The sequence below is a fragment of the Ornithodoros turicata genome, chromosome 2 (assembly GCF_037126465.1).
Source record: "Ornithodoros turicata isolate Travis chromosome 2, ASM3712646v1, whole genome shotgun sequence".
Taxonomy (NCBI): Eukaryota; Metazoa; Arthropoda; class Arachnida; order Ixodida; family Argasidae; genus Ornithodoros; species Ornithodoros turicata.
The window spans coordinates 60,272,793-60,293,731 of record NC_088202.1 but is presented as its reverse complement, the minus strand read 5'-3'; the positions used below and the strand labels follow the sequence as shown (position 1 = coordinate 60,293,731).

At 45.6% G+C, this 20,939-nt stretch overlaps 15 non-coding genes across 15 annotated transcripts; all 15 read left to right on the top strand.

Annotated features, from left to right (window-relative positions):
- Positions 1-6,108: 6,108 nt before the first annotated feature.
- On the top strand, positions 6,109-6,181 carry Trnaf-gaa (transfer RNA phenylalanine (anticodon GAA)). Its single transcript has one exon. It is a non-coding gene; the product is annotated as a tRNA-Phe (tRNA).
- Positions 6,182-6,386: 205 nt separating this feature from the next.
- On the top strand, positions 6,387-6,459 carry Trnaf-gaa (transfer RNA phenylalanine (anticodon GAA)). The gene has a single exon. It is a non-coding gene; the product is annotated as a tRNA-Phe (tRNA).
- Positions 6,460-6,664: 205 nt separating this feature from the next.
- Positions 6,665-6,737, top strand: Trnaf-gaa (transfer RNA phenylalanine (anticodon GAA)). The gene has a single exon. It is a non-coding gene; the product is annotated as a tRNA-Phe (tRNA).
- A 5,624-nt stretch (positions 6,738-12,361) lies between these two features.
- Positions 12,362-12,434, top strand: Trnaf-aaa (transfer RNA phenylalanine (anticodon AAA)). Its single transcript has one exon. It is a non-coding gene; the product is annotated as a tRNA-Phe (tRNA).
- A 202-nt stretch (positions 12,435-12,636) lies between these two features.
- On the top strand, positions 12,637-12,709 carry Trnaf-gaa (transfer RNA phenylalanine (anticodon GAA)). Its single transcript has one exon. It is a non-coding gene; the product is annotated as a tRNA-Phe (tRNA).
- Positions 12,710-12,914: 205 nt separating this feature from the next.
- Trnaf-gaa (transfer RNA phenylalanine (anticodon GAA)) lies at positions 12,915-12,987 on the top strand. Its single transcript has one exon. It is a non-coding gene; the product is annotated as a tRNA-Phe (tRNA).
- Positions 12,988-13,192: 205 nt separating this feature from the next.
- Trnaf-gaa (transfer RNA phenylalanine (anticodon GAA)) lies at positions 13,193-13,265 on the top strand. Its single transcript has one exon. It is a non-coding gene; the product is annotated as a tRNA-Phe (tRNA).
- A 3,843-nt stretch (positions 13,266-17,108) lies between these two features.
- Positions 17,109-17,181, top strand: Trnaf-gaa (transfer RNA phenylalanine (anticodon GAA)). Its single transcript has one exon. It is a non-coding gene; the product is annotated as a tRNA-Phe (tRNA).
- A 205-nt stretch (positions 17,182-17,386) lies between these two features.
- Trnaf-gaa (transfer RNA phenylalanine (anticodon GAA)) lies at positions 17,387-17,459 on the top strand. The gene has a single exon. It is a non-coding gene; the product is annotated as a tRNA-Phe (tRNA).
- A 205-nt stretch (positions 17,460-17,664) lies between these two features.
- On the top strand, positions 17,665-17,737 carry Trnaf-gaa (transfer RNA phenylalanine (anticodon GAA)). The gene has a single exon. It is a non-coding gene; the product is annotated as a tRNA-Phe (tRNA).
- Positions 17,738-17,942: 205 nt separating this feature from the next.
- On the top strand, positions 17,943-18,015 carry Trnaf-gaa (transfer RNA phenylalanine (anticodon GAA)). Its single transcript has one exon. It is a non-coding gene; the product is annotated as a tRNA-Phe (tRNA).
- Positions 18,016-18,220: 205 nt separating this feature from the next.
- Trnaf-gaa (transfer RNA phenylalanine (anticodon GAA)) lies at positions 18,221-18,293 on the top strand. Its single transcript has one exon. It is a non-coding gene; the product is annotated as a tRNA-Phe (tRNA).
- Positions 18,294-18,493: 200 nt separating this feature from the next.
- Positions 18,494-18,566, top strand: Trnaf-gaa (transfer RNA phenylalanine (anticodon GAA)). The gene has a single exon. It is a non-coding gene; the product is annotated as a tRNA-Phe (tRNA).
- Positions 18,567-19,043: 477 nt separating this feature from the next.
- On the top strand, positions 19,044-19,116 carry Trnaf-gaa (transfer RNA phenylalanine (anticodon GAA)). Its single transcript has one exon. It is a non-coding gene; the product is annotated as a tRNA-Phe (tRNA).
- A 754-nt stretch (positions 19,117-19,870) lies between these two features.
- Positions 19,871-19,942, top strand: Trnaf-gaa (transfer RNA phenylalanine (anticodon GAA)). The gene has a single exon. It is a non-coding gene; the product is annotated as a tRNA-Phe (tRNA).
- The last annotated feature ends 997 nt before the right edge of the window (positions 19,943-20,939 follow it).

The following is a 20,939-nucleotide window of genomic DNA, read 5'->3' as shown; positions in this document are numbered from 1 at the left end:
AGGGGAAGCTCAGATCCTGAGGGTCAGTCGGGCTGCACCAAGGGAGATTAATTTGCTTTTGTCATGCTATACATGTCACATCACTGTGGTATATATAGCATGACAAAAACAAATTAATCTCCCTTGGTGCAGCCCGGCTGGCCCTCAGGATCTGAGTTTCCCCCTTTCCGAAACAACGGAGAGCTCAGATTCTGAAAACCAAGTTTACGTCCTGTGGTGGCAGATCTCATATCTGAATACACTTTGTCTAGTGAGGAGTACAAAAAACAGTTACAGTCACAGCCTCGCGAAATCTCATGTGCATGTGATGTAGGACACACTTTCCACAGTATGCCCGTAAGCTATACAGATGCTCATCTACATTTTAGATTAAATCCAAACGAATGCTTGTATCTCATGGCTGAGTAGAGACATGTGCCGTTGGAGATAAGAAGGTGCAATAGTAAAATTTGAAGTTTCCTCACACAAAAATAAGATGCAATTGGCAATAGTGAAATAGATACAATTACATTATCTGGGGCGGCGATTCAGCGTAATCTCTCTGCATCCAACCATCCGATCTGCCGTGCAGTAATATTTTGAGAGCTGACGAACTAGATTTTGTTTCCTTAAGTCGAACAAGACTATAGAACCCTTGTTGAAGGGCCCATTTTGCGCCAACAGCAATACTCACGTCATAATAACAACAAGAAACGCATGGCTGAAAGCAACAACTGCCTGCAGTTGTGGCATCCAGAGCACATGGTCAAGCCAGCCCTGGGTAGAAAATAGGTCACTGGGAAGCACCCTCCTGTGCTCAGCCATTCTCTTTTAGGGCATGAATGTTGCAAAGGCGCTTCGCATGTTTGACATATGAAAGTGTCCACCCTGACGATATCACATGCATTATTTAAAGGTACAAAGCAGCATTTCTTATTTCTTGCTGTGAATGACATGAGTGCATTGATGTGGTACAACATTGGACAGTATAAGTCTCCTTTCCTACACGTAATTAAGATTTAAGCACACTGAAAGGCGAAACTTTGATGCTGTCTTATGTGTCTTTTATTGAGATGTTGTCATATTCTGCACAGGGCTTGTAATTCTAATTCTCCCATCATATTTGTTTAAATACTATGGTAATGATGAGGACAGTGCACAGAAGGACAACAGTCAAAATATTGGTAGCTGTCCTCCAGAGGCACTTTCCTTCACATTTCCCAACCAATTCGCTGTATTTTTTACCAGTTTACATTTATGGACAAAGATGTCCAAAGTAGCATCAGGGAGAAATTGTTTCAGAAACTACTTGTTATTGCGGACATATTTTGTGTGAGTTAGTTGCTGTTTCATTTGCCTCTCACTTGTACTGCTGTTGCATTTCAGGGATGTGTTAGGTTGACCCTCCCCTGTGCACATCTGATGCCCATGCACCTTGGACCTCCTGGCTAGACTGCTAGCTCTTGGTACATTAACCCATCCTACAAGCAAATGGGGACCGAGGGCCCTGCACCTGAATGCATCACTGTGAAGTTGAACATGGTGGAGAACCCACAGGGACAAGTACAACAAACACACACAGCGTTCAACTAGCATCTTGTTTATTTGGACAAACACCCCTAGTCCAAATAAATCTGTTACTAGTTGAACAATCCAAACAGACATGCTTTATTGTTGCACTGTAAAGTTTTCAAAATAAAGTAAAATTTCAGTCATGCTTTGCTTATCGTTTTATTGTGCAGTTCAATGCACATCTACACCACATTACAGAGCTGAAACAAGACATGGACAGCAAGAATGAGACAGGTCTCAATGTTATGCTGCCTAACATGAGTTACAACTAGACTGATCAGAAAGATTTACTTGCAGCTTGTTAGTTTACAACATGAGATTGCTGTGGAGCAAAAGGATGCAAAGAGCAGCAATTTATATGAAAGATACCTACATAAAATGGAAAAGTGTGCGAGCACATGTACACTCACATAATTTCCATGTCCTACGTATACAGGCAGTCATCTTCAACCAGCAAGAGACAGGGACACAAACATGCACAACAAGACTGTCTACTTCACTATAGCAACTGCGTGACAGAATACAACAAAGACATATCTTTTACGCGAAGAAAAATCTAAGAACACAGGCGCAAGACCTGGAAAATCTGAGATCTCTTCTGGAAAAACTGTGGGCAGCTTCTTCTAGTAATCTTTTACTTAGTTGCTAGTCAAGCAGATTGTCTTGCTGTGCGTGTTTGTGTCCCTGTCTCTTCCTGTTGGAGGATGCTCGCTCAATACAAACTACTCCACTTCGCAAGTTTGCTCCGAATACAGGCAAGTAGCAAAACTTATAGTGTCACCAATATACTGCATTGCAAAAAGAATTGGTATCCATAGTAAGGTAAGTTATAACATGTAAATGGAATCTGTTATCCTCCTGAATCTGTGAGTACCCTCATATGGCGATTGGACGAGCAACAGCACATCCAGGTAGCCCCAGATCCAGCTGGGGAATCATAGACACCTGTGAGAAAAAAATCCTTAAATCTGCTGTGTCAATTAAAAAGGGTAAAAGCACTAAAACATACCTTGTGACATGAAAGACAACCAAGCTAAACTTTACACAGGATATAAACATGAAGCAACATGTATACAAAGTATGACACTAAAGTGTGTTCGGTATGTGTGTGTGACCCTTCTTAGTGTTTGTCCTGTACAGTTAGCATCGTAGTCCAACATACCCAACAAGATCTTTCACGTAATATAATAAGCAGGGTGGGACTGGTTCAAATGAGATGCTTTTCTGAATTCAGGCGATAAAAAGTGGGATGCTAGTTGTGGAGAAACGTGCATTTCATGTGAAATACAGCTGAAAAGGAAAAGATCGACACAAGATTTGATACGGAATTTGTAGCGATGGCTGCGAGATTTCTAGCTATCTAGCTATCGTTTGAAAGTGATAACCAGCGCCCCTCAAAAGAAATTGAAAAAACCATGTTACTGTACCTGTTGTCTGTTGGTGCAGGAAGTTGCAGCTGGTAGCATAGGTCGGGGGAGAAAGAGGATGCTCCGTAATGCACTAGAACAGTGTGCTAGTGCAGAGCGTCGCTACCGGGCCCACTGCACGTACACGTTCGGCTCCTCTGATTGCAAAACCCGTGTTTGGCTGTTATTTTTGAAGTGGGCGTCTGTCAGGCACTGAATCGAGAAGCTGCTCGTAACTGACGAACGGCGTATGATCGTCGCGACCATTTTCATCTCGATATCTCTAGTATACAGCGTCGTTGCAACGGATCCGTAGAATAAGGATCATTGTCACGTTGATCACGTAACATTCATCATCACGTGATCACGATATCGCGTGATAACATGATCACGTAACACATTGATCATGATCACGTAACATTCGCTCGCGTCGGACATGTTGACATCCAAATGCCTTGCAGAGTTTGCAGACGACGGCGGATCAAAAGCGTCCCGGTCCAGATTCTGGAGGCCGCGCCCTGATTGGTTCTTAGATAAATACGTTTCCACACTTTTTGAGAGAGGGATTAGCGGAATACAACAACATCCGTCGTCTGCTCTTGTAGTGTATTCCATCGAATAACAGCCCAACAACGCCACTATTTGGTGTGGGGTTTTCGATGGGGTGTTCAGCAGTCCATATGGAATAAAATGACACTAAAGTTTCGAAATCGCCCGAAACGGATGCGACTGTCACTTTAAAGGGACCGAAAAGTGAATATAAACCTATCGAAACTTTATGTTCAGTGAAAAGCTTGAACCTTCTAAAGTTCAAATGTCAAAACTCCGCTGAAATCGCTGTAGTTTTTTTAAATCGAATTTTCGATGATTGCATGCCTAGGTACCTAGTAGGAAACCGGCAGTCTCTCAACAATGGCATCACACCGCGCCATCTGTCGAGGACGCATGTAATACGCGCGCTTCCACTCGCTAATCCGCTGAAAACGAAAGTGGCTGTGAGCGTCTGCAACCACTTTCTACGTCGAAAATGTCGAGCCTCCAGAACCTGAGTGCTCTAGAACTCCGCATTCGAGAACTATCGCGCGCACAGAACTTCTGTTCGTACGATAGCATGCCGGAAAGTGTGTGCGTCGCAGCAGAAGATTCATCGTCCTCAGATATACCGGAGTCACCGCCGTTCTCACCAGGATGTGATCGTGCCGGGAACACGGACTGGTTAGTGAAATTTATATGTACCAGGGAGAAGCACTTGTGTAAGGTGAAACAAGCGCTGTTTTTTCGTTGTGCAGGTGTTCTTGTGTGCAAACCGATGGATATCGCGGACTAGTGTTTCTGCTGCCGGGAGGGAGAGAACGTCTGTAAGAAGCAACTGCATTACAGACAACGAATATTTCGAGATACTCTGCCTCGACACCGAAGTTCTGCGAGAACGTGTCTTTTACATACATCCGAGAAACTGAAGAGTATGACAACATACGTGACAGCGCCGTGAACAAGTGAGTGTTTACGCGCTACTTGAACGGCAAACTGAATGGAAAAACCTTACTTCTGCAGGAAATTCCGTTATATCGCCTATCGGCAATTCACAAGGTGGATATGGGATGGTCTGGGAAAGCACCATAGGAAGATCCTTCCTGCCTGCGTCGTGCATGCCATTAGGGGTGCTTTTTCATCAGATGTGTATAAGGGCTTTGAACCTGCACACTTGTAAAAATGTATATTTATGCCTGCAAATTTTCATTTCTTGCTTGCTGCGAATTTTTTCATTCCTTTTTCCTTTCAGATAGTCACACAATATTATAATTATTATGTTTGTGCATGGACGCCTAGGGGCATATCTATTTGTACATTAGTGTACTCATGTCTTGTATATATGGAGAGTAAATAACATAATTTTTATCATTGTACTTCACCTGAACTGTATTTATAATTTTTTTATATACTAGAGATTGACCAGGTTTGCAAATGCTAATTAACGGTTGAAAACACTTAACTTGATTTCACTAAAAGGAGCACTTGAAACTGATCCATTATCATATGACCAACTAACATTTGTAAAGAAAGTCCTTAGTGCTGACTTAAATGGTTTAACACCCCTTCATCTCACTTAACAGTTAACCATGCAGCATCGGTGTGGGCAAGAGTACTCCAAAATGGCTACATAATTTATTATGCAGTAACGGGCACACTCGATCTTTGCAATGCTACTTTTTAAGATGAAATACATTGACACTTTTCTGCACACAGTATTCGATTCGCCACCATTCGACAACCAAACTACTGTGAACAGTCTCTGTGAATGGGAATGACTATACCCCTATTCTTTTTTTCATAAGTTCTCTGTTACTGTGACCGAGATACTTTTGTAAAGAAATTTTGACAGCCCTGCAAATACAAACTGGCTTCAGTGTACCAACAGACTTCTCGGAACAATTAGTTGAAATATAACAGCCGAAACAACATTTTGTCACAACTCAAACTGTATGTTTCTTTTTTAATATCCAGCAATTTAAGAGACAGAGTAGGACTTTCTGCCCTCTGATGTTTTCATGTACTTCATAGAGCTCTAAAACCTGAAAAAAAAGAAAAAGAAATAAGAAAAGCTGCAGAATAGAAGTATAAACTGATGTACCTGACAACGCGGACCGGTTGTTAGTTGGGAATTCTTCGCCCGGCGATCTCTTAGACGACCAGTCGCCTGATCCCAGCCTTCCCGTTGCTTCAGGCCTTGCAAGTCGCCCAGTCATTAGTGCGCCATCTACCAGTAGTCCAGTGCCATTGCCGACACCGATTATGAGCCCGCCTGATCCTGTACATACCCGTAGACGTGTTATCCTGGAGGACATCCGAAAGTTGGTTAATAGAACTCCTCCCGAGGGACCGCATCAAGCGGCTCGACTGTTTGACATTGGTCGACAGGCGGTTATGGGCTGTGATCCCGGGTTATCCCGGATTTAAGCATTGGCTGTGATTGTATGCTGTCCCAAAATGATACACGGAAGAGAACGACGATGGTGCAAGGGCCTCGTGATACTCGTGCGAACCTCCTACTTGTGCATGCTCCGGATTGAGAACAGATAGAATCAACAACTGCTGCGTGCGATAACAATTTCTTTTCTAGGACTAATGTCGAGGAAGCTCAGGTCAACGAGCCGAAATAGCTCAGTTGGGAGAGCGTTAGACTGAAGATATAAAGGTCCCTGGTTCGATCCCGGGTTTCGGCATTGGGTGTGATTCTATTTTGTCCCCAAATGTTACACAGCAGAGAACGACGTTGGTGCAACGGCCTCGTGATACTCGTGCGAACCTCCTACTTGTGCATGCTCCGGTTTGAGCACACGGCACAGAGAACAGATAAAATCAACAACTGGTGCGTGGGATAACAATTTCTTTTTCTAGGGATAATGTCGAGGAAGCTCCGAACAACGAGCCGAAATAGCTCAGTTGGGAGAGCGTTAGACTGAAGATATAAAGGTCCCTGGTTCGATCCCGGGTTTCGGCATTGGCTGTGATTCTATTTTGTCCCCAAATGTTACACAGAAGAGAACGACGTTGGTGCAACGGCCTCGTGATACTCGTGCGAACCTCCTACTTGTGCATGCTCCGGTTTGAACACACGGCACAGAGAACAGATAAAATCAACAACTGGTGCGTGGGATAACAATTTCTTTTTCTAGGGATAATGTCGAGGAAGCTCCGAACAACGAGCCGAAATAGCTCAGTTGGGAGAGCGTTAGATTGAAGATATAAAGGTTCCTGGTTCGATCCCGGGTTTCGGCATTGGCTGTGATTCTATTTTGTCCCCAAATGTTACACAGAAGAGAACGACGTTGGTGCAACGGCCTCGTGATACTCGTGCGAACCTCCTACTTGTGCATGCTCCGGTTTGAACACACGGCACAGAGAACAGATAAAATCAACAACTGGTGCGTGGGATAACAATTTCTTTTTCTAGGGATAATGTCGAGGAAGCTCCGAACAACGAGCCGAAATAGCAGCAGTTCACTTCCGGTAGCGAAAGCGAACGGTTGTGGGCGGTATGAGCTCCGGCGGAGCGACGATGAGTGCTAACCATAACAGGGTGGAAAACAGGAATGACAGAATTGCTGGGACTACAAAGGATTACAAGATGATCATACCTACCGTACCTACAGGTAGTGTGTCTTTAAACACACTTTTCTTGCATGCTGACCCGACTGGAAGGCCATATAACCAACATCACTTTGCTGAAGTATTCAAGACCCTTGTAAATAAGGAAGATGTAGCCACGTTTGGGGTATATCAGTATAACCATGTGTGGAGCATCCGGTTTCATAGCAGCCTGGTGAAAGAAAGGATTTTAGCTCTCGGAGAACTAAGCGTAAAAGGGCGCAAATGCGTCGTCATCGACCCCAACAAAAAAGACGTTGAAGTGAAAATGCACTGGGTGCCGGGTGCCCTGCCCGACGAGGAAATACGACGAGGGTTGCAGCGTTTTGGTCAGGTTAAAGAGATCAACAGAGAAAAGTGGAAAGATTCATTCTTCGATGGTGTAGAATCCACTACGAGACAATTCAATATTGAGTTAAAAGGAGGCATGACAGTTGACGACCTGCCACACCAAATGGCGCTCTGTGGGTGTCAAGTTCTACTGGCTGTTAAAGGAAGGGCACCGTTGTGCCTTCGGTGCAAGCAACTGGGACATATTCGCAAACAGTGTCAAACACCAAGGTGTGGGAAATGCAAGCGTTATGGTCACGACGATGTTGAGTGTGTAGTCACATACGCGTCGAAGACGAAGAAGGTCGTCCTGGACGAACCTGACTTATTCCTAGCAGACGATAATGAAATGGTAGATGATGACTCGGCCGCAAAACAAAATGCGCCGCTACTGGAAACTGTGCTTAGTGGAACAAGCAGTAGCAATGCAAACGATAACGGAAATGATAATAACACGGTGGCTGATCGTATTGTGATGATGACGACTAGGAAATGGGAAATGACAAACACAAGGGGTGAGAAGAGTGGGAAGGATGTCGAACGTGAAAGCATAACCGGAAAGAAAATGAAAGGAGATCCGTTACAAAGCTTAACACCGCCATTAAGAGAAAGGGGTGCGTCGATGCTGGAAGACATGGAATTTGTGTCCAACTAAGTTCCAGATAAAGAGCATTCCTTATGTCAATCACTTCGGAGACGGGAGCAGAATCTGATAACCATGTTTAACTGCAGCTAATACATACATAAAATGCGTAGCGTCGTCGTGGGCACACTTAACGTAAGAGGTCTCAGTTCGAGGAAGAAGCAATACCAAGTGCGAAGGTACTTGAAGAGGTTAACACACATAGATGTCCTCGGGATCCAAGAGACAAAAATCAGTGGAGAAGCTGAAACAACTGTCCTGGTTAAGGATTTGTTTGAAAAAAGCTACGACGTCGTGGTCAGCCACGCAGTGGGACAATCAGCCGGATGCAGGGTTGTGCCTAACTCGTTACAAGTAACCCGTTACTTGGTAACGGTTACTTTTTTTGGTAACGAAGTAACGATTCAGTTACTTTTTAAGAAATGATAATAGTAACGGAATCAGTTACAAAAATTGGTAACTCGTTACTGACGTTACTCGTTCCTTTTCTTCAACGCGGGGGAGCACATTTCGGCACTCCGTGTGGCGCAATGCGAGGACCTGCGTGACCCACGACCACGTGTGACTCAAAGTATTATTGCAGTCCCTCGTTGGATGTGTTGTTGACGTGCTGAATCGTCTTAAACGAAGGCCCTTGTCTTTTCTCTGGTTTCCGTAATCTCCAACCATCACTCCTTCCCAAGTATGGGTACCAATTGTGCTACGGCTACAAAAAACGCGTTTCGACTTCTAGCCTTTTCTTGTCTTTGCTAAGCTTCAGAGAGCCCTAAATTATGACGCAGGCCCTCGTCTGTTTTTGCGAACCGTTGGTGATCGGTGGCACGAAAACCGGTGTCTTTTCTTGTGTTTTCATAACCTCCGATCACCCCCACTTCGGCAGCAGATGTCATCACACGAAAGAGAACGAAGATCACTGATGTAACTTTCGAGTATCTTCTTGTGAAGTGCAATTTCTCATTAATAATGAGTTGAAGGCAAGTGACAGCATGTTTGTTGGCTCCTTTAACTATGTGGTGGTAACGAAAAAGTAACTCGTTACCTGTGAGTAACGAGAACTCGTTACTTTTGTATGTTGGTAACGAGTAACGTATTTAGTTACTTTTTTCTGAAGTAACGGGTAACGGTATTTCGTTCCTATTTTTTGGTAACGGGCACAAGTCTGGCCGGATGCTTGCTTTTGTTGAGGAAGGTCAACAGATTTGTCCCCATTTCACACGGAGTAGATAGCGAAGGGAGGCTTGCGTACATTGACGTCGTTATCGATAAATTGGAAGTATGGAGATTCATCAACATCTACGCTCCGAACGAGAAAACTAAAAGAAAAGACTTTTTCGAGTCACTGACGGAAGTTATCGGCAATGTAAAGAATTGCGTCTTATTAGGAGACTTTAACTGTACCATGCGGGAGGAAGACAGGTCTACAGACAGAAGTTCCCGGGACACAAGTCAACCGGTTCTAGAAGGAATTATTCGTAACTATAATCTACACGACGCTGCCGACAGCTGCCATGGAAATGTCCAAATGTACACACATTTTCAACGTAATTCTCACGCAAGACTGGATCGCATATACATATCTGAACGGTGCAATTTGAGAACGGCCAAGTATGAAGTTAAACCAGCCTATTTTAGTGACCATTGTCTTGTTAGTGTAACTATCGGGGAAAAAGAAAATAAAATGCCACGAGCAAACAAATGGAAGTACTGGAAATTAAATTTGAAGCTGCTGGAGGACGAGTCCTTCGTCGACAGAGTTAAGGAGGGAATCGTAGAAATGGCTACCAGCACAGACGAATAGTCTGTAGCATGGGATCTGTTCAAGCAGAAGATACGTGCAATCGCTATAGAAAAGAGCAGTGTTAGAAGCTTCCTTCAAAAACAACGTGAAAATGAACTAAACAGACAACTCTCTGAGGTACTAGAGATGGAATCGAAAGTGCCGGGATGCTGCAAGGACATCTTGGAGAAAACAAAAATGGAACTAGACATTATAAACGAAGAAAAATACAACGGTGCAAGAATTAGATCACGGGCTAAAATATTTCTTCCCGATGAGGCACCTGGTAAGAACTTCTGTTGGAAAGAGCGACAGCGGGGGAGACGGAAAAAGATTGATGAATTAATGTATAATGGAACTGTCATTTCAACGAGCAAAGAGATACTTGACATCTTCGAGAAGTACTATAAGGATTTGATCGGCACCAAGCGCAAGCCACGCAACGTTTCCCACTCGACGACAGATGAAATAGCGTTTCAAAAGTTAACAGAGCGGCAACGTGAAGAACTTGAAGCACCCATCACATTAGAGGAAATTCGACAAAGCATAGGATCACTTCCCCGAAATCGCACTGCGGGACCTGATGGGCTTAGCGGTGAATTTTTTCAAACTTTCAAGGACTGGTTGCCTGTTGTGTTGTTAAACGTATACAGAGAATCCGAGACGAAACAAGAATTTCCCCTGTCATTCAGACGAACGCACACGGTTCTTATTCCCAAAGTGAAGGAAGAAGGAAAAATCCCGCAAGTAACTGATTTCAGGCCGATAACACTCTGTAATGTAGATTATAAGATATACGCTAAAATCCTGGCATGCAGGCTACAAAAGGACATTACAAACATCGTGGGTGAGCATCAAACCTGTGCTATCAAAGGAAGAAACATCCAATCAAACATACATGTGACAAGAACAGTCCTTGATCTGTGCAGACACGAGGGTGAACAGGTGGCAATGCTGCAGGCTGATTTATCAAAGGCCTTTGATAGAGTGGACCATGATTTCTTGTTTTGGGTAATGTCTGAAAGAGGGGTGGGACCCTCCTTTTTACAAAAAGTGAAACTGTGTTACCAGAATGTGGAAACCACAGTGCTAGTGAACAACCTGTGCACAGATGCAATACCGTTGATGTCATCTGTCAGACAAGGGTGTCCCTTGTCGCCTGCCTTATTCAACATATACGTGGAATATTTGTGTCAAAGTGTTATTTAGAATAATAGTATCACAGGAGTTGTGCTCGGCGACTCGCATGTGAAGGTATTAGCCTACGCTGACGATATTGCCTTTTTTGCTAGGGACAAACCGAGCGTGAAAAATGTGTTACAGTGTATAGATCAGTTTTGTGAAAGATCTGGGGCGGATCTCAACAAGACAAAGTCGTTAGGGATATGGGTTGGTGAATGGGGGTCCACACCAGAACGGTTTGAAGGGATCAGGTGGCAGAAGATGCCTGCAGAGTATCTAGGAGTACCCTTGGATAAGACCCGGAACACAAACCAGGTGTGGGATGAACAACGAAGACAGATGGAGAAGAGGGTTCAAGGCTGGAAACAAAGAAGATTGTCAATTTTTCAAAGAGCTTCAGTGTGCAATGTGTTCCTTGTTTCTAAACTGCTGTACTTGCTTCAAGTGATACAACGTTCGCGCAAGAACATTCAGAAGTTTCATAGATTGTTTGCAACCTATGTATGGATGTCGGGGTTTGAGTGCATGCGAAGAGACAATCTGTTCCACAGTGTCATGAAAGGTGGACTCGGATTACGACATCTATTTGTCACCAAACTAGTGATGCGATTGTTCTTCTATAGGAAATGCAATCACCCTTTGTTGAGAACAGTGTTGCAGTCTGTTGGAAGTGTGCACTTGGCCGATATAACGGTTGCCACAGTAAACTGCACGTATCCTGTCACGGAATTTTACGCCGAAGTTGTAGAAAGCATTCGATTTCTTCTTGTTAGATTAGGGGGGGGGAGGGAGCGTTAGACTGAAGATCTAAAGGTCCCTGGTTCGATCCCCGGTTTCGGCATTGGCTGGGATTCTATTTTGTCCCCAAATGTTACACAGAAGAGAACGACGTTGGTGCAACGGCCTCGTGATACTCGTGCGAACCTCCTACTTGTGCATGCTCCGGTTTGAACACACGGCACAGAGAACAGATAAAATCAACAACTGGTGCGTGGGATAACAATTGATTTTCCTAGTGATAATGTCGAAGAAACTCCGAACAACGAGCCGAAGTAGCTCAGTTGGAGAGCGTTAGACTGAAGACGTAAAGGTTTCTGGTTCGATCCCGGGTTTCAGCATTGGCTGTGATTGTATTTTGTCCCAAAATGTTACACAGAAGAGAACGACGTTGGTGCAAAGGCCTTGTGATACTCGTGCGAACCACCTACTTGTGCATGCTCCGGTTTGAACTCACGGCAAAGAGAACTGTTAAGATCAACAACTGGTGCGTGCGATCACAATTTGTTTTTCTAGGGATAATGTCGAAGAAGCTCCGAACATCGAGCCGAAATAACTCGGTTGGGAGAGCGTTAGACTAAAGATCTAAAGGTCCCTGGTTCGATCCCGGGTTTCGGCATTGGCTGTGATTGTATTTTGTGCCAAAATGTTACATAGAAGAGAATGACGTTGGTGCAAGGGCGTCGGAATCCTCAAGCGAACCTCCTACTTGTGCATGCTCCGGTTTGAACACCCGGCACAGAGAACAGATAAAATCAACTGGTGCGTGGGATAACAATTGCTTTTCCTAGTGATAATGTCGAGGAAACTCCAAACAACGAGCCGAAATAGCTCGGTTGGGAGAGCGTTAGACTGAAGATCTAAAGGTCCCTGGTTCGATCCCGGGTTTCGGCATTGGCTGTGATTCTATTTTGTCCCCAAATGTTACACAGAAGAGAACGACGTTGGTGCAACGGCCTCGTGATACTCGTGCGAACCTCCTACTTGTGCATGCTCCGGTTTGAACACACGGCACAGAGAACAGATAAAATCAACAACTGGTGCGTGGGATAACAATTTCTTTTTTTAGGGATAATGTCGAGGAAGCTCCGAACAACGAGCCGAAATAGCTCAGTTGGGAGAGCGTTAGACTGAAGATCTAAAGGTCCCTGGTTCGATCCCGGGTTTCGGCATTGGCTGTGATTCTATTTTGTCCCCAAATGTTACACAGAAGAGAACGACGTTGGTGCAACGGCCTCGTGATACTCGTGCGAACCTCCTACTTGTGCATGCTCCGGTTTGAACACACGGCACAGAGAACAGATAAAATCAACAACTGGTGCGTGGGATAACAATTTCTTTTTTTAGGGATAATGTCGAGGAAGCTCCGAACAACGAGCCGAAATAGCTCAGTTGGGAGAGCGTTAGACTGAAGATCTAAAGGTCCCTGGTTCGATCCCGGGTTTCGGCATTGGCTGTGATTCTATTTTGTCCCCAAATGTTACACAGAAGAGAACGACGTTGGTGCAACGGCCTCGTGATACTCGTGCGAACCTCCTACTTGTGCATGCTCCGGTTTGAACACACGGCACAGAGAACAGATAAAATCAACAACTGGTGCGTGGGATAACAATTTCTTTTTCTAGGGATAATGTCGAGGAAGCTCCGAACAACGAGCCGAAATAGCTCAGTTGGTATTGGTATTGGTAAGCTGGTAAGTTGGTATTCATAATCTGTTGCGTTGTACAAACTTTGGCCCGCTCTAAATGCCCACATAATGCCTGTTGATAGCCTAGTTTTTGCAACCCTTAACGTGCGAGGGCTAAGCGCGAGAAAGAAGCAATATCAGCTGAAACGTCTCCTTGACAGCTACCCGCGAATCGACGTTTTCGCTGCCCAGGAGACTAAGATGGGTACGGAACAGGGCATCGAGCAAATGCTGTCCCAATATTTCATGGATCAGTATGACGTTGTTGTAAGCCGCGCTGTTGGTCACTCGGCTGGAGTTATGCTTTTCGTACGAAAGCGTCTTTCCTATACTTGTGTACCATGCGGTAGACAGTGAGGGTAGGGCAGCTATGCTTGATGCCCTCATTGAAGGAGAGCTTTGGAGGATTTTAGTTGTTTATGCGCCTAACGACGTAAATCAGCGGTGTGCGTTCTTTGAATCATCGGAGCAATACTTCAACGCAAATTGTAACATGGTTTTCTTAGGGGATTTTAATTGTGTTCTGTCAGCGAATAACCGCAGCACGCCCCGGGGGATAGAAGACCCTAGTGCTGAGTGCCTTAAACGCATAGTAGAGGCATACGGTTTTAGGGACGCTGCTGAGCTCAGTACGCAGGCAACCATCAAGTACACACACTTTCAGGGCAGCTCACATGCAAGGTTGGATCGGATATATTTTTCCCGATGCCAAAATCAGCGCAAAGATGTGTCTCGGTATGAAGTTCATCCGGTGTACTTTACTGATCACTGCCTCGTGATCGTCACCGTCGGAAATCGAGCTCGCGGCGTGGGCGATTCAAGGTCTTGGAAGTTGTGGAAAATGAATGCAATGCTCCTTGATGACGTGCCGTTTGTGGAATATGTTGTGGATAGGCTGGCCAACATCAGCTCTGACACGAGATGTGGGGCGGCGCAGTGGGAGTACTTTAAGCAGGAGGTCAGATCATTTGCAATTGAGCGAAGTAACGTATTGTCCTATCAACGCATGTGTGAAGAGAACAAGTTGAAAGAGGCGTACCAAGCTCTACTGCAGTTGGAAGCAGGAAACCCTGGATCGTATTTAGAGGAGATAAGCGACATTAAGCTTCGTCTAGAACTCCTCGACCATAACAGGTACGAAGGCGCAAGAGTTAGGTCCAGATCCAAACGATTCCTTGCTGGTGAAGTTCCCACGAAAAGCAGCATCGCAGAGGAGCGTAAGCACACGGGTGGTCGGCTCATCACGTGCTTGGAAAGTGAGAGGAAAGTGGTGACTGACCTCGAGGACATAAAGACCCATTTTGTGCAATATTACACAAGTTTGTTTGGGACGGCAGCTATCACTGCCAACCAGGGTTGTATCCAGGCTTTCCTCTCTGAAATGCCTAAGCTCGGGGAACCGGATAAAGAAGTGTTAGCGTCGCCGCTCACAGAACAAGAAATCAGCGACGCAATTGCATCACTGAACTTAAATCGTTCCCCTGGACCGGACGGTCTATGTGCCGAGTTCTACAAGAAGTTTTCCGCTTATCTCGTGCCTATTTTGCTGGATGTATACGCCGAGGCTGAAGAAAACGGGATTTTTTCCGGCAGTTTCCGGCGATCGCACACCGTGCTGGTTCCTAAAAAAGTTGCAGAAGGTTCGACGGCAAAGGTTACTGATTACAGGCCAATTACCCTATGCAATGTCGATTACAAAATATACGCCAAAGTTATGGCTGCTCGACTACAACTTGTGTTACCTCAATTGATAGGTGATCACCAAACGTGCGGAATAAGGGGTAGGACTATACTGACGAATATCCATGTGGTGCGTACCATTCTGGATTGGTGTCGGTACGAGGGGGACCATGTGGCCATGTTGCAGCTGGACCTTTCTAAGGCTTTTGACCGCGTATGTCACACATATTTGTTTGCGTTGCTGGAATACGTCAACGTGGGAGCTCGCTTTGTCGGCCGCATCAAGCTTTGTTACGAGCAAGTTGCCACGAGCCTCACCATTAACAACACTCTTGCCGCACCGATAATGCTGCGATCCTCGGTTCGACAGGGCTGTCCCCTGTCACCACTGCTCTTTGACTTGTACCTGGAGCCGCTGTGTCGGCGAGTCATCAGTGTGAATGATATCAACGGGTTCGAACTGGCCGGTACTGTGATCAAGGTGGCCGCATATGCTGATGATCTTGCATTCCTTGTCAAGGACAAACCTAGCGTAGTGAATGTCATGGAACAAGTTGATTTGTTTGGCCAAGCGTCTGGGGCGCGTGTAAACAAAGAGAAGTCCTTAGGCGTTTGGTGCGGCCACTGGGCGACAACACCTGGAGCTTTTTGCGGAATTCCGTGGCAGGAACAAAACCCTCGTTATCTTGGTGTCCCGTTGCATGAAACCAGGAACCCGAGTAGAATGTGGTCCCAGAGGCTCGACAACATAAGGAAACACGCTTTCATCTGGAGGAAAAAAGACCTTTCAATTTTTCAGCGAGCGACAGTATGCAACGTGTTTCTAGCTGCTAAACTGGTTTACCTTTTGCAAGTCTTGCAATGCCCGCGCAAAGTAGTGCACGCCTGTCACAGGATTTTTGCCACCACAATCTGGTGCTCTACATTTGAGAGGATGCGTCGCGACTATCTTTTTCGAAAACTTCGTGATGGAGGCCTCGGCCTACAGCACCTCTTTGTCAAACAACTGGTCATGAGACTCTGGTTCATTCGTGAGGAGCTGCATCCAGTTCTCGAGGGAATAAAACGCATCCTTACATATAATTACATCCCGGAGTTACACGTCACGTTCACAGAGGGAACGATGCGGTTAACAGGCTTTTTCAAGGAGGTCGTTGAGTGCATGCAGTTTTTGAAAACCAGGTTTACCCTTGAATACCTCTTGTCTGTCAACAAGAAAACGCTGGCGGCCCACTTGATCGATACATTGTTCCCTGTGCCTGTCTATCGAGATATTCCACCCACTTGGCCAGGCAGGGATGTTTTGGTTCGAGTCCAAAGGATGCCAATCAAACCAAACATGAAGACATTCTTTCACAAACTTCATACGTCAACACTACCTGTCAAGGCATGGCTCGCGCAGAAGGGCATATACGTGCCCTGGTCGGCAGACTGCAGGTTCTGCAAAGTTCCTGAAACGCATGATCACCTTTTCTTAGACTGCACAGAAGCCCAGTTCTTCTGGGACGATCTCCAGTATAAAGTTTTCAAAACTCGACTTCGGCTTAACCCACACACCATACGGTTTCTCCCATTACACCCGAGGGAAACAGTCAGGTACGATATTGTCATGCTTATAGCCTTGTACTGTCTGTGGAAACTTCGTATGGCTGACAGGAACGAAGAACCGTTAATGCCTCCTATGAAATACTTTAAGATAGAAATATCCCAACTTAAGCTGTGCCTTATGCGATGTTTAGAGCTGCCAGATTGGTTAGAAACATTGTCTGATGCCCTTACGTACTTGTAAAATCGTATGTACAAATTCAAAAGGTCTTCAGTTTCCTCTTTAGACATTTTGTAATAGCCCACGGCGTTGCGACCGTGTGACGTACCTGTAGTTGTGTGCACTTGTGTGTTTTGTTAATAAAAGGTGGAAAAAAAAAAGCCGAAATAGCTCAGTTGGGAGAGCGTTAGACTGAAGATCTAAAGGTCCCTGGTTCGATCCCGGGTTTCGGCATTGGCTGTGATTCTATTTTGTCCCCAAATGTTACACAGAAGAGAACGACGTTGGTGCAACGGCCTCGTGCTACTCGTGCGAACCTCCTACTTGTGCATGCTCCGGTTTGAACACACGGCACAGAGAACAGATAAAATCAACAACTGGTGCGTGGGATAACAATTTCTTTTTCTAGGGATAATGTCGAGGAAGCTCCGAACAACGAGCCGAAATATCTCAGTTGGGAGAGCGTTAGACTGAAGATCTAAAGGTCCCTGGTTCGATCCCGGGTTTCGGCATTGGCTGTGATTCTATTTTGTCCCCAAATGTTACACAGAAGAGAACGACGTTGGTGCAACGGCCTCGTGATACTCGTGCGAACCTCCTACTTGTGCATGCTCCGGTTTGAACACACGGTACAGAGAACAGATAAAATCAACAACTGGTGCGTGGGATAACAATTTCTTTTTCTAGGGATAATGTCGAGGAAGCTCCGAACAACGAGCCGAAATATCTCAGTTGGGAGAGCGTTAGACTGAAGATCTAAAGGTCCCTGGTTCGATCCCGGGTTTCGGCATTGGCTGTGATTCTATTTTGTCCCCAAATGTTACACAGAAGAGAACGACGTTGGTGCAAGGGCCTCGTGATACTCATGCGAACCTCCTACTTGTGCATGCTCCGGTCTGAACACACGGCACAGAGAACAGATAAGATCAACAACTGGTGCGTGCGATAACAATTCCTTTTTCTAGGGATAATGTCGAGGAAGCTCCGAACAACGAGCCGAAATAGCTCAGTTGGGTGAGCGTTAGACTGAAGATCTAAAGGTCCCTGGTCCGATCCCGGGTTTCGGCATTGGCTGTGATTCTATTTTGTCCCCAAATGTTACACAGAAGAGAACGACGTTGGTGCAACGGCCTCGTGATACTCGTGCGAACCTCCTACTTGTGCATGCTCCGGTTTGAACACACGGTACAGAGAACAGATAAAATCAACAACTGGTGCGTGGGATAACAATTTCTTTTTTTAGGGATAATGTCGAGGAAGCTCCGAACAACGAGCCGAAATAGCTCAGTTGGGAGAGCGTTAGACTGAAGATCCAAAGGTCCCTGGTTCGATCACGGGTTTCGGCATTGGCTGTGGTTCTATTTGGTCCCCAAATGTTACACAGAAGAGAACGACGTTGGTGCAACGGCCTCGTGATACTCGTGCGAACCTCCTATACTTGTGCATGCTCCGGTTTGAACACAGAGAACAGATAAAATCAACAACTGGTGCGTGGGATAACAATTTCTTTTTCTAGGGATAATGTCGAGGAAGCTCCCAACAACGAGCCGAAATAGCTCAGTTGGGGGGGCGTTAGACTGAAGATCTAAAGGTCCCTGGTTCGATCCCCGGTTTCGGCATTGACTGGGATTCTATTTTGTCCCCAAATGTTACACAGAAGAGAACGACGTTGGTGCAACGGCCTCGTGATACTCGTGCGAACCTCCTACTTGTGCATGCTCCGGTTTGAACACACGGCACAGAGAACAGATAAAATCAACAACTGGTGCGTGGGATAACAATTGATTTTCCTAGTGATAATGTCGAAGAAACTCCGAACAACGAGCCGAAGTAGCTCAGTTGGAGAGCGTTAGACTGAAGACGTAAAGGTTTCTGGTTCGATCCCGGGTTTCGGCATTGGCTGTGATTCTATTTGGTCCCCAAATGTTACACAGAAGAGAACGACGTTGGTGCAACGGCCTCGTGATACTCGTGCGAACCTCCTATACTTGTGCATGCTCCGGTTTGAACACAGAGAACAGATAAAATCAACAACTGGTGCGTGGGATAACAATTTCTTTTTCTAGGGATAATGTCGAGGAAGCTCCCAACAACGAGCCGAAATAGCTCAGTTGGGGGGGCGTTAGACTGAAGATCTAAAGGTCCCTGGTTCGATCCCCGGTTTCGTCATTGACTGGGATTCTATTTTGTCCCCAAATGTTACACAGAAGAGAACGACGTTGGTGCAACGGCCTCGTGATACTCGTGCGAACCTCCTACTTGTGCATGCTCCGGTTTGAACACACGGCACAGAGAACAGATAAAATCAACAACTGGTGCGTGGGATAACAATTGATTTTCCTAGTGATAATGTCGAAGAAACTCCGAACAACGAGCCGAAGTAGCTCAGTTGGAGAGCGTTAGACTGAAGACGTAAAGGTTTCTGGTTCGATCCCGGGTTTCAGCATTGGCTGTGATTGTATTTTGTCCCAAAATGTTACACAGAAGAGAACGACGTTGGTGCAAAGGCCTCGTGATACTCGTGCGAACCTCCTACTTGTGCATGCTCCGGTTTGAACACACGGCACAGAGAACAGATAAAATCAACAACTGGTGCGTGGGATAACAATTGATTTTCCTAGTGATAATGTCGAAGAAACTCCGAACAACGAGCCGAAGTAGCTCAGTTGGAGAGCGTTAGACTGAAGACGTAAAGGTTTCTGGTTCGATCCCGGGTTTCGGCATTGGCTGTGATTCTATTTGGTCCCCAAATGTTACACAGAAGAGAACGACGTTGGTGCAACGGCCTCGTGATACTCGTGCGAACCTCCTATACTTGTGCATGCTCCGGTTTGAACACAGAGAACAGATAAAATCAACAACTGGTGCGTGGGATAACAATTTCTTTTTCTAGGGATAATGTCGAGGAAGCTCCCAACAACGAGCCGAAATAGCTCAGTTGGGGGGCGTTAGACTGAAGATCTAAAGGTCCCTGGTTCGATCCCCGGTTTCGGCATTGACTGGGATTTTATTTTGTCCCCAAATGTTACACAGAAGAGAACGACGTTGGTGCAACGGCCTCGTGATACTCGTGCGAACCTCCTACTTGTGCATGCTCCGGTTTGAACACACGGCACAGAGAACAGATAAAATCAACAACTGGTGCGTGGGATAACAATTGATTTTCCTAGTGATAATGTCGAAGAAACTCCGAACAACGAGCCGAAGTAGCTCAGTTGGAGAGCGTTAGACTGAAGACGTAAAGGTTTCTGGTTCGATCCCGGGTTTCAGCATTGGCTGTGATTGTATTTTGTCCCAAAATGTTACACAGAAGAGAACGACGTTGGTGCAAAGGCCTCGTGATACTCGTGCGAACCTCCTACTTGTGCATGCTCCGGTTTGAACACACGGCACAGAGAACAGATAAAATCAACAACTGGTGCGTGGGATAACAATTGATTTTCCTAGTGATAATGTCGAAGAAACTCCGAACAACGAGCCGAAGTAGCTCAGTTGGAGAGCGTTAGACTGAAGACGTAAAGGTTTCTGGTTCGATCCCGGGTTTGAGCATTGGCTGTGATTGTATTTTGTCCCAAAATGTTACACAGAAGAGAACGACGTTGGTGCAAAGGCCTCGTGATACTCGTGCGAACCTCCTACTTGTGCATGCTCCGGTTTGAACACACGGCACAGAGAACAGATAAAATCAACAACTGGTGCGTGGGATAACAATTGATTTTCCTAGTGATAATGTCGAAGAAACTCCGAACAACGAGCCGAAGTAGCTCAGTTGGAGAGCGTTAGACTGAAGACGTAAAGGTTTCTGGTTCGATCCCGGGTTTCAGCATTGGCTGTGATTGTATTTTGTCCCAAAATGTTACACAGAAGAGAACGACGTTGGTGCAAAGGCCTCGTGATACTCGTGCGAACCTCCTACTTGTGCATGCTCCGGTTTGAACACACGGCACAGAGAACAGATAAAATCAACAACTGGTGCGTGGGATAACAATTGA